Source organism: Rhinoderma darwinii, chromosome 1 (assembly GCF_050947455.1).
Source record: "Rhinoderma darwinii isolate aRhiDar2 chromosome 1, aRhiDar2.hap1, whole genome shotgun sequence".
Classification (NCBI taxonomy): Eukaryota; Metazoa; Chordata; class Amphibia; order Anura; family Rhinodermatidae; genus Rhinoderma; species Rhinoderma darwinii.
In genome coordinates, this window is record NC_134687.1 from 542,887,337 (window position 1) to 542,900,535 (window position 13,199).

The window sequence follows — 13,199 nt, forward strand, 5'->3', positions numbered from 1 at the left end:
CTTGACAGGTCGTCAAACAGAAATGTGTGGCCTTCCACAGTCACCCACAGTCTCGCAGGGTACTGTAGTTGAAATCTGATGTTTGTCTTCACTAGATGTTTGCAGACATCAGATAAAGCCTTCCTCTTAACCCCTTAATGACCAGCCTATTTTAGACGTTAATGACCAAGCCATTTTTTACCTTTTTCCATCGTCTCATTCAAAGAGCTATACACTTTTTATTTTTGCATAGACATAGCTGTATAAGGTCTTGTTTTTTGCGGGACAAGTTGTAATTTTTAATAGCACCATTTTGGGGTACATAGAATTTATTGATTAACTTTTATTAACTTTTTTTTGGGGGGGAATAGAAAAAAAACAGCAATTTCTCCACACTTTTTTGCGTCCTAAATTTACGCCGTTTACCGTGTGGTATAAATAACACAATAACTTTATTCAGCGGGTTGTTTGCGATTGCAACGATACCAAATTTGTATCGTTTTTATAGGTTTTACTACTTGTACACAGTGAAAACACTTTTTTTTTCAAAATTATTTGTTTTTGTGTCTCCATATTTGAAGAGCCGTAACGTTTTTATTTTTTCGCCGATGATATAGGAGGGCTCTTGTTTTGTGGGACGACATGTAGTTTTTATCGGTATCATTTTGGAGTAGATGCGACTTTTTTGATCACTTTTTATCATATTTTTATTAAGTCAGGATTCACAGAAAACAGCAATTTTTCATGTTTTTTTATTTTATTTTTTACGACGTTCACCGTGCGGGTTAAATTATGTAATAAGTTTATAGTTGGAGTCGTTATGGATGCAGCGATACCAAATATGTGTAACTTTTTTACTTTATTTTGTTTGTTAATAATAAAGCAGTTTGTAAGGGGGAAAAGTGGGTTTTTCATTTTTTTTTACTTTTTTTTTTTTTCACTTTTTATTAAACTTTTTTTTTTACTTTTTTACTAGTCCCACTAGGGGACTTCACTATGCGATCCTCCGATCGCATTTATAATACACTGCAATACTTCTGTATTGCAGTGTATTATGCCTGTCCGTGTGAAACGGACAGGCATCTGCTAGGTCATGCCAGAGGCATGACATAGCAGGCATTCACCACAGGCAGACCTGGGGGCCTGTATTAGGCCCCCGGCTGCCATCGGAGAAACAGACACTCGGCGATCTTATCGCCGGGTGTCAGTTGGATAAGAGGGAGCTCCCTCCCTCTCTCCAAAACCACTCAGATGCTGTGCACGCTATTCAGCACTGCATCTGAGGGGTTAAACGGGTGAGATCAATACTTATATCGATCTCACCCAGTCGAGCAGGGACACCCCTAGCCCTCAGCTGCCTCTGGCAGCTGAGAGCAGGGAGATTTGACAGCTCCCTGCTTTGTTTGCTTATTCCGATGCCGAGACGTAAAAAGTCTTTGGCATCGGAATAAGGCCCGTTATGACCGACGTAGAAACACTATGGGCCGGTCACTAACGGGTTAAGAGCTGCAGATGCTGAAAAGTCTTCAAATATTAGAAATTTATGACCTCTTACTTCTAGGGTTCTTTTTTTCCTGTAGTTCTCAAGGATTCGCTCCTTGGTGAGAAAGTGGAAGAATTAGGCAATTGTAGGGCAGGGTTTGTGCCTATGGTTGTCCGGTTCTTTGCCCAGTCGGTGTGCCCGCTCAATGGGAAGCAGTGGGTAATCAGTAGGTAAGCTGAGGGCTTGCATGAGGTCTGTGATAGAAAGGAGAATAAGTTGTCTCCCTTGACTCACTCAGGAATACCAATAAAGCGCAAGTTGATTCTACTTCTCAGTGCACCGACAGTGTTCACCGGGAACCACTCAGTAACTGTACTTCCTGGGGCGCAAAGAAACTTGCTTCCTGGTGCGCCTAGGGGTTAAAGTATATATGGTGACGACTGGAATTGCATCCATCACAGCCTATGTTTAACGTATACTGTATGTAGGGAACTATTGCTTGTGTACGTTAAACGTAGGCCAAAAACATGATGTGAATGAACCCTTAGTGCCCGCAGGGTCCTGTTGCATCTTTGAGTTTGTTTTGTTTTCTTTTCTTTTAATATAATCTGTTCTTAATGGAAAATGGTTCATCATTTCAGACGCTAACCAATGTTCTGAATGAATAATTTGTGGATAAAACAGACACATCGTATGTGTAAATTCACTCGATCCCTGCACATCACTAAACCTGAAAGAAAATAGCAAGTAGAAAAATAATTGATTATGTGATTCTGATTATTTACTTCTTGTGTTTTAACCCCTTGAGTACCCAGCTCATTTTGGCCTTGAGGACCAGACCCATTTTTTCAAATCTGACATGTGTCACTTTATGTGGTAATAACTCCGGAATGCTTTTACCTATCCAATTGATTCTGAGATTGTTTTCTCGTGACATATTGTACTTTAGGTTAGTGAAAAAATTTTGTCGATAAATTTATTGCTTATTTGTGAAAAACACCAAAATTTAGAGAAAATATGAAGAAATTATGATTTTTCACATTTTAAATCTATCTGCTTGTAAAACAGATAGTAATACCACACAAAATAGTTACTATTTCACATTTCCCATATGTCTACTTTATGTTTGCATCGTTTTTTGAACATGCTTTTATTTTTCTACGACGTTACAAGGCTTAGAACTTTAGCAGCAATTTCTCAAATTTTCAATAAAATTTCAAAAGGCTATTTTTACAGGGGCGAGTTCAGTTCTGAAGTGGTTTTGAGTGCCCTATATATTAGAAACCCCCATAAAACACCCCATTTTGAAAACTGCACCCCTCAAAGTATTCAAAACAGCATTCAGAAAGTGTTTCAACCCTTTAGGCGTCTTACAGGAATTGAAGGAAAGTAGAGCTGAAATTTGAAAATTTCATTTTTTTTTACAAAATTCATTTGTAATAAAAAATTTTCTGTACCACAGAAGGTTTTACCTGAGAAACGCAACTCAATATTTATTGCCCAGATTCTGCAGTTTTTAGAAATATCCCACATGTGGCCCTAGTGTGATAATGGACTGAAACACAGGCCTCAGAAGCAAAGGAGCACCTAGTGGATTTTGGGGCCTGCTTTTTTTAGAATATATTTTAGGCACTATGTCAGGTTTGAAAAGGTCTTGTGGTGTCAAAACAGTGGAAACACCCAAAAGTGACCCTATTTTTTAAACTACACCCCTCAGGGAATTTATCTAGGGGTATAGTTAGCATTTTGACCCCACAGGTATTTTGCTATGTTTATTGGAGTTAGTCTGTGAAAATGAAAATCTACTTTTTTTCTGGAAAAACGTAGAAATTTCGAATTTTTGCAAGGAATAAAGGACAAAAAGCACCCTAACATTTGTAAAGCAATTTCTCCCGATTACGGAAATACCCAATATGTGGTAATAAACTGTTGTTTGGACCCACAGCAGGGCTCAGAAGGGAAGGAACGCCATTTGGATTTTGGAGTGCTGATTTTACTGGAATGGTTTTCGGTGCCGTGTTATGTTTGCAATGCCCTGGAGGGACCTAAACAGTGGAAACCCCACAAAAGTGACCCCATTTTGGAAACTATACCCCTCAAGGAATTTTTCTAGTGGTATAGTTAGCATTTTGACCCCACAGGTTTTTCGCTGCATTTATTGGAATTAGTCTGTGAAGATGAAAATATACTTTTTTTTCTGAAAAACGTAGAAATTTCGAATTTTTGCAAGGAATAAAGGACAAAAAGCACCCCAACATTTGTAAAGCAATTTCTCCCGATTACGGCAATACCCCATATGTGGTCATAAACTGTTGTTTGGACCCACAGCAGGGCTCAGAAGGGAAGGAACGCCATTTGGATTTTGGAGTGCTGATTTTACTGGAATGGTTTTCGGTGCCGTGTTATGTTTGCAATGCCCTGGAGGGACCTAAACAGTGGAAACCCCCCAAAAGTGACCCCATTTTGGAAACTATACCCCTCAAGGAATTTTTCTAGTGGTATAGTTAGCATTTTGACCCCACAGGTTTTTCGCTGCATTTATTGGAATTAGTCTGTGAAGATGAAAATATACTTTTTTTTCTGAAAAACGTAGAAATTTCGAATTTTTGCAAGGAATAAAGGACAAAAAGCACCCCAACATTTGTAAAGCAATTTCTCCCGATTACGGCAATACCCCATATGTGGTAATAAACTGTTGTTTGGACCCACAGCAGGGCTCAGAAGGGAAGGAACGCCATTTGGATTTTGGAGTGCTGATTTTACTGGAATGGTTTTCGGTGCCGTGTTATGTTTGCAATGCCCTGGAGGGACCTAAACAGTGGAAACCCCCCAAAAGTGACCCCATTTTGGAAACTATACCCCTCAAGGAATTTTTCTAGCGGTATAGTTAGCATTTTGACCCCACAGGTTTTTCGCTGCATTTATTGAAATTAGTCTGTGAAGATGAAAATATACTTTTTTTCTGAAAAAACATAGAATTTTCACATTTTTACAAGGAAAAAGGGAGAAAAAGCACCCCAACATTTGTAAAGCAATTTCTCCTGATTACAGAAATACCCCATATGTGGTCATAAACTTCTGCTCAGAAGGGAAGGAGCACCATTTGGATTTTGGAGCGCAGATTTTGCTGGAATGGTTTTCAGGCGCCATGTTGCATTTGAAGAGCCCCTGAGGTATTAGTACAGTGGAAACCCCCAAGAAGTGACCCCATTTTGGAAACTACACCCATTGAGGATTTTTTTTTAGGGGTGTAGTGAGCATTTGGACTCCACAGATGTTTCATAGAAGTCATAAACATTGGGCAGTGAAAGTGAAAATTTGCATTTTTTCCAATAAAAAGTTGATTAAGCCCCAAACTTTTCATTTATACAAGGGGCAATAGGAGAAAGAGCACTGCTCAATTTGTTACCCATTTTCTCTTGATTACAGCAATACCCCATATGTGGCTGTAAACTGCTATATGTGCACATGGCAAGGGTCAGAAAGGAGGGAGCACCATTTGGTTTTTGATCACAGATTCTGCTGGAATATTTTTCAGGCATCATATTGTGTTTTCAGAGCCCATGAGGTACCAATATAGAGGAAACTCACAAGATGTGACCCAATTAAGAAAACGACACCGCTCAAGGTATTCATCTAGTGGTATAGTGAGAAATTTTACTTTTCAGATTAGGAATTAAAACAAAATTGGTAGAATTTTAATTTTTATTTATTTTACAAACGCGTGGGTTTGATGAAACATTTTGGGGATGTATCAAGCACCAATGAGAAAAAAAAGAACTCACAATTCATTCTTTTTTTTTTCCTGTGTTCATTAATACCCTATATAGGACCTTTTTGTATTGAGGAACACGGTGAGGCCCGTAAGTGAAGGTGTACCATGAGGCTCTTCAAGGCCTAGTTTTTGCTTGGGTGATTTTGGGCCACCATGGTGGTATTCATCTAGGGGTATAATGATTTTTTGTTTTGTTTTATATATCCAATTGGTGCACAAGTGGACAATTTTTAAATGAAGGTGACATAAAATTTAAGATGAAGTTTATATGGACATCCTGAAAATGGCATGAAAAAAATTAGTAGTCCACTGAAGAATGGTAAATTCTGAAACATTCTTTCATGCAAAGCCCTGGTTTGGAGGGGCAAGTGCTGCATTGATATATTGTATCCTTTCGGATACCCCTCTTCGCGCACACGCGACATCGTTTTTGTGGATGGCTCTTTTTTTCGGTTGGGGGGACTTCACTGGGGAAGTGCTGGCCAGGGACAATTCTATTTGCCTCACTTCCTGAAGCCCTGCTACTCGCTCCTTCCTCTTGGTCTTTAAAAATTAATTTTTTAATTACTTTTTCAAGGTACTCGAGGTACCTAGAACGATTGCCAGCACTTCGGTACAAAATAAAAGAATTGAGGAGGGCCATTTCAATTAAATATACGGACAGTTTTTTGTACCATACTTTCGTCTTTCGCATGGCACAGTATGGCTTCATTAGTTGATCTCCCAAATCCACCCCTCCCATATGCTTGTTGTAGGCCTGTATGCATACAGGCTTTGAAACAGTGGTGCTTGTTCCACGCACTGAAACTGGGCTTGTGGTGTTGCCATGCATGGTGGAGAGCATGAGGACCTCTTTTTTGTCCCTGAATTTTACCAGGAGCACATTTTCATCATATCGTGCCCTGGTTTCGCCAACTGACAGTTTCTCAGCAAGAAAAGGCTTTGGGAGGTATTTTAGATTCCTGCGAGCAGTGCCACAGGCCATTGTTTTCCTTTCAACAAGGCACTTAAAAAGCGGAACGCTGGTATAAAAGTTGTCGAGGTATAGCTGGTACCCCTTATCCATCAGAGGATGCAGCAGGTCCCACACTATTTTACCGTTTGTGCCAAGAACTGGGGGGCACTCTGGGGGACTAATCTGTTTGTCTTTCCCCTCGTACACACGAAAGGAGTGTGTGTATCCAGACTGGCTCTCGGACAGTTTATATATTTTTATGCCATATCTGGCTCTTTTGTTTGGCAAGTATTGTCGGAAATGAAGCCGTCCTTTGAAATGGACTAACGATTCATCAATGGCTATGTTTTTTTCAGGAACATAAACTTCTGCAAAAACCAAATTAAAATATGTGATGATGGGCCTAATTTTGAACAGCCTATCAAAATTTGGATGATCATTGTCAGCAAAGTGCAAAAACTTTAAAAGGGCCTCAAAACGTTTTCGCGGCATCACAGCACGGAATACAGGTGTATCGTACAAAATATCTGTGGACCAATACGATTTGATGGCTGGCTTTTTTACAAGGCCCATGTGGAGCAAGAGCCCCCAGAAGGTTGCAATTTCATTTGCATTGGTTGGGTGCCAAGCTTGGGTTCTGGCATAATGGGATGTCGGATTTTTGCCTAAGAATTGTTGTGCATATAAATTTGTTTGCACAACCATTAGGTCAACTAAAGTATCCGAAAAAAAACATTTAAAAAAATCTATTTCCTGAAAGTCAGTTGGATTTATTTTTATGCCAGGGGCAGAGGTAAACGCAGGAATTTCAGGTGTGTAAGAGGTAGGCGGTAGCCATATGGGGTCACTGGTGCTGGGGTCACTGGTGCTGGGGTCACTTGTGCTGGGCTCATTCGGATCACTAGCCCTGCTTCGTTTCTGAGGGGGTTCCTCATCACTGGAGGAGGATAACACAAACTCAGATCCACCCTCACTGGCGCTTTCTGTATCTGTATCTGAACATAAAATGGCATATGCCTCCTCCACGCTAAATAGACGAGACATTACGGGTGTGTAATAACACTGCACTAACCCTGACGTGCAAAACTAAATTCCTGAACAGTATTGGCAAGGAAACTGTGACGTGCAAAAGTAGCACACAAAATTACTACTAAATTACTAAAACTTTTTTTGTATTTTTTTTTTTTGTTTTTTTTTGTTTTTTTATATTTATAAGAACTAAAGGATAGGGCAGTAAAGAGGGCTGATGGGCACTAAAGGGGGCTAATATACTGATGGGCACTAAAGAAAAGTATTATATAGGTTTGATTGTTACTAGGGAGGACTGATGGGCACTATAATGAGCAGCAAAGGGGGCTGGTGGGCACTAAAGATTGCTGGTGGGCACTAAAATGGCTGGTGGGTACTAAAGATGGCTGGTGGGCACTGGAGAGGGCTGCTGGGCACTAAAGGGGGCTAATATACTGATGGGCACTAAAGAAAAGTATTATATAGGTTTGATTGTTACTAGGGAGGACTGATGGGCACTATAATGAGCAGCAAAGGGGGCTGGTGGGCACTAAAGATTGCTGGTGGGCACTAAAATGGCTGGTGGGTACTAAAGATGGCTGGTGGGCACTGGAGAGGGCTGCTGGGCCCTAATGGGCACTAAAGAATATTATTAGTTATATTCTGAGGGATGATGGGCACTATAAAGGGCAAATGGGAACTATAAAGGGCAGATGGGCACTATAAAGGGCAGATGGGCACTAAAAACGCTGTTTTTCCACTGTTTTTCAACTGTAGTTCTGTCACTCTCCGATCTCCTCACAGTTCTCACAGAAATGAGGAGATCAGAGACGCTGACAGGAGCTTTCTCCGGTTTCCTACGTCATAGAAGTCCTAAGTCCTTGAACTGGCTTTTCTGTCAAGTTGTTAAAAAGTCCTATTTAGTTATTTCCATGATCTATCTATTCCTGGAATTGTTAGTTGCCAACCAATTTGACCAGAATGGCAGGTTTTTCAGACTTCTGGCTCCTTTGGATGCTGACAGTTCCTTTTCTGCTTCACCTGTGTATAAGAAGAACATAGATGAACTTGAGCGGGTGCAGAGGAGGGTGGCCAAGGTAAATAAAGGAATGGGTGGATTGCAGTAACAAGAAAAGGGTATCAACCTTGGGGTAATTCAATAAAAAAAAAGCAGCCTTAGGGAAGATCTAATTACTATGTACAAATACAGTTAACCAATGGAATGTACAGAGATATATCTAGTGATCTTTTGACACCTTGGCCTATAATCATAACAGGGGGGGCATCCTCTATGTCTAGAGCAGGGGTCTCAAACTCGGCCGGGTAAGTGGGCCGCATATAGAAAAAATGGGAAGTTGACGGGCCGCATTACTTTCAAATTTGATACAATACAAAATTATTGTTAATCAATTAGTTATTTGAACTACTATAACACTATATTACTATAATAATAATAATACTACATTATTATAATAATAACACTGCATTATTATAATAATAATAATAATAATAATAATAATAATAATAATACTACATTACTATAATAATAACAACACTGCATTATTATAATAATAACACTATATTACTATAATAATAATAATAATAATAATAATACTACATTACTATAATAATACCGCTAGGTTTAAAATTTGAGATATTTCTCCACATGCTTATTTCAACAATCCAGTTTTCCAGTTTAAGTTTCGCTAAATGCAGTCCGGTGGCTCAGTTGGCAGCGTTTGGCAGACACACATGTCAAGATTGGGCAGCCCCTTTTTAGATAGTGCCGCAGTGCCCTCTGTGGATGCTGCCGCAGTGCCCTCTGTGGATGCTGCCGCAGTGCCCTCTGTGAATGCTGCCGCAGTCCCCTCTGTGGATGCTGCCGCAGTGCCCTCTGTGGATGCTGCCGCAGAGTCCTCTGCGGATGCTGCCACAGTGCCCTCTGTAGATAATGCAACACACCCCTAGAAAATGCCACAGTGCCCTCTGTAGATAATGCCACAGTACCTTCTGTAGATAATGCAACACACCCCTAGATAATGCCAGTGTCCTCTGTACATACTGCCACAGTGCCCTCTGTTGATGCTGCCACAGAGTCCTCTGTAGATGCTGCCACAGTGCCCTCTATAGATGCTGCCACAGTGCCCTCCGTAGATGCTGCCACAGTGCCCTCCGTAGATGCTGCCACAGTGCCCTTCGTAGATGCTGCCACAGTGCCCTTCGTAGATGCTGCCACAGTGCCATCCGTAGATGCTGCCACTGTGCCATCCGTAGATGCTGCCACTGTGCCCTCCGCAGATGCTGCCACAGTGCCCTTCGCAGATGCTGCCACAGTGCACTCCGCAGATGCCACAGTGATCTCAGGGGCTTGCCCAGAGCTGGAGTCCCGGAGCAGAGCCGCTTCTAGCACTCTGCCTGGGATTCCAGCTCTGCTCCTAACATCACTGTCCATATATGGACAGAGATGTCAGGGGCAACCCCAGAGCTGGAGTCCTGGGCAGAGCGCTATTAGGCTCTTCCTGGAAGTCCAGCTGTGCTCCTGACATCACTGGGACTCCTGCTCTGGAGAAGCCCCTGACATCATTGTCAATGTATGGATACTGATGTCAGGGAATTCCACAGAGTCCCGGAGCAGAGCCTGTACTAGCGCTCTGCATGGGACTCCGGCTCTGGGGAAGCCCCAGACATCGCTGTTCATATGTGGACAGCGATGTCAGGGAATTCCAGAGTCTCGGAGCAGAGGCGATATTAGCACTCTGCCTGGGATTCCAGCTCTGCTCCTGACATCACTGTCCATATGACAGAGATGTCAGGGGCAACACCAGAGCTGGAGTCCCGGGCAGAGCGCTTGTAGGCTCTTCCTGGGAGTCCAGCTGTGCTTCTGACATCACTGGGACTCCTGCTCTGGGGAAGCCCCTGACATCATTGTCGATGTATGGACACCGATGTCAGGGAATTCCACAGAGTCCTTCAGCAGAGCCGATACTAGCGCTCTGCCCGGGTCTCCGCTCTGGGGAAGACCCTGACACACTGTCCATATATGGACAGTGATGTCAGGGAATTCCACAGAGTCCCGAAGCAGAGCCTATACTAGCGCTCTGCCCGGGACTCCGCTCTGGGGAAGACCCTGACACACTGTCCATATATGGACAGCGATGTCAGAGAATTCCACAGAGTCCCGGAGCAGAGTCTATACTAGCGCTCTGCACGGGACTCCGGCTCTGGGGAAGCCCCAGTCATCGTGTGTCCAAACATGGACACCGATGTCAGGGAATTCGACAGAGTCCCGGAGCAGAGCCGATACTAGCTCTCTACCCAGGACTCCGCTCTTAGGAAGACCCTTACACACTGTCCATATATGTACTAGTGCTCTGCATGGGACTCCGGCCCTGGGGAAGCCCCAGACATCGCTGTTCATATGTGGACAGCGATGTCAGGGAATTCCAGAGTCTCGGAGCAGCGCCGATACTAGCGGCTCTGTGTCCCACGGGCCGCAGATGACAGCCCCAGGGGCCGCATGTGGCCCGCGGGCCACGTGCTTGAAACCCCTGGTCTAGAGGAAAGCAGGTTTCACCATTGTAGACAATGAATCTTCTCTGTAAGAGCGGTGAGACTATGGAACTCTCTGCCAGAGGAAGTTGATTAGTTAACTAGTTCATAAGAGGCCTGGACTCCTTTCTTGAATAGTATAATATCACAAGTTATGAGTACTAGATTACTGGATATGCAATGTAGATCCAGGGATTTTTTCTGATTGCAATATTTGGAGCTGGGAGGAATTTTCCCTTTAATATGAGGCAAATGGCAACTGTCTGATAGGGGTTTTAGTCTTCCTCTGGATCTACACTGTAGGATAATAGGTTGGACTTGATGGACTTATGTTTTCTTTTAATTTGATGAACTATGAAACCATGTAACATCAAGAAGCCACCTTTAATGGCCTACAATTGGACCATTGCAATAACAACCTGTTTATGTTTAGTTAGTATACTTAGCAAGGACTTAAAAAAATTCCCATTGTTCAACCATGGTGAAAAAAACGCTACACTTCATAATGTATTTATCTTGGGGAAAAAAAACAACTAGTTTTCAAGATACTTGTTTGCTGGCAGTGAATTAGAACCAGGGCCCGCCTTAGGGGTCTGCGACCTGTGCCATTGCACAGGGCACATCACTCCAGCAGGTGGAAGGTGACCTGCTCTGGCTCCCTTCCCCTGCTTGTCTCAGAACAGGGCGGGCCCGGTGACTCAGCAGCTGCCTTTCTACCCAGGAACTACTTCTCTCGGCTTCTAGTGGCAACCGGGCATGGGGGTGACCATGCACATTCAATAGTATCTGCGTCCTTAGGACACATATACTATTGAACACTATAGCAGAGCAGGGAGGTATCTCCCTGCTCTGATATCTACTAGCACCACTATAGCACCCTGAAGGAGCGGATTCCCCTCCTGGATGGAGCTCTTGATGTCTCTGTCCATATATGGACAGTGACATCAGGGGCAACTCCTGAAGCGGAATCCCCGTCCACAGCGTTTCCAATGCTGTGACCGAGGATTCCACTCCAGGAGAAGCCCCTGACGTCAATGTCCATAAATGGAATGTAACAAGTCAGTTCTTGAAATTTATTCCCTCTTAGATATTCCACAATCAACTGTGAGTGGTATTATTGTAAAGGGGAAGCGTTTAGGAGTCACAGCAACTCCTATCTGACTGCATTGTCGAACTGTAAAGTTTGGTGGAGGAGGTATAATGCTATTGGGTTGTTTTTCAGTGGTCGGCCTAGGCCCCTTATTTCCAGTGAAGGGAAAACTTAATACTTCAGAGTACCAAGCTATTTTGGACAATCGTATGCTTGCAACTTTGTCGGAATAGTCTGGGGATGGCTCTTTGTTTTTCCAGCATGACTGCATAAAGCAAGGTACATAAAGCATTGGTTGGGTTAGTTTGGTGTGGTAGAACTTGACTGACCCCTGATCTCAACCCCATCAAACACCTTTGGTGTGAACCAGAATGGAGATTACAAGCCAGGCCCTCCTGTCCAAAATCAGTGTATGGCCTCACAAATGCTCTTCTGGATGAATGGGCAAAAATTCCCACAGACACTCTCAAAAATCTTGTAGAAAGCCTTCCCAGAAGAGTGGAAACTTTTTTTTAGCTGCGAAGGGGGGTCCAACTCCATATTAATTCCTAGATTTAGAATATGATTTTATAAAATCTCCTGTAGTTGTAATGTGTAGGTGTCCCAATACTTTTGTTCATATAGTGCGTAACGTCCATGGCCATGGACTGTCGGGATTACTCACCCCTCGACGGCCGCAGCCATGCTCTGGTGAGCGGTGGCCCGCATCTCCTCCCGAGGAGACGCCAGCACTCACTTCTGCTCCGCTCTGCTGTGTCCCGTAGGATGCACACGCATGCTCGCTCACGACCTTAAAGGGCCAGTGCGCGCACATGTAAAATACCGTTAATTAGGCCATGATCACCCTGGACTATAAGAAGGTCCCTGCCCCTTTGCTCATTGCTTGAGTGTTGTTGTGTTTACCCGTGTTAGTCTTGCAAATGGTCCCTTAGTGTTATCCTGTTCCCGTTGTATCCCGTGCCCTGCTACCTGTGCCCTGTATCCCGTGCTATTTGTTTCTGTGCCTTAAACCTGTTGGAGTCATGTTGTGCCACTGGTTCCCCCTGCTGTGTTACACCCAGTCTGGTGTCTGCTGTCAAGGTCCCATCTGTGCCTAGCCGTTGCTACTGTCTGAACCACTACAGGTACCCTTGTGCTTGGACTATTTATATACTGTTGGCCAGCTGCTATCCCGCAACGGCGGAATGGCCCAGTGGGTCCACATACCCACAGTTCGTGATAGTACGCTCAGGCCATGGACCCCGCTGGTCAACCCAAGACCATGGCGACGTCACAAGACATACAGGCAGACCTGCGAGACCTTCAGTCAAGCCAAGACCAACTTCTCCAGGCAGTGAACTCCATTACACAGCAACTGGAT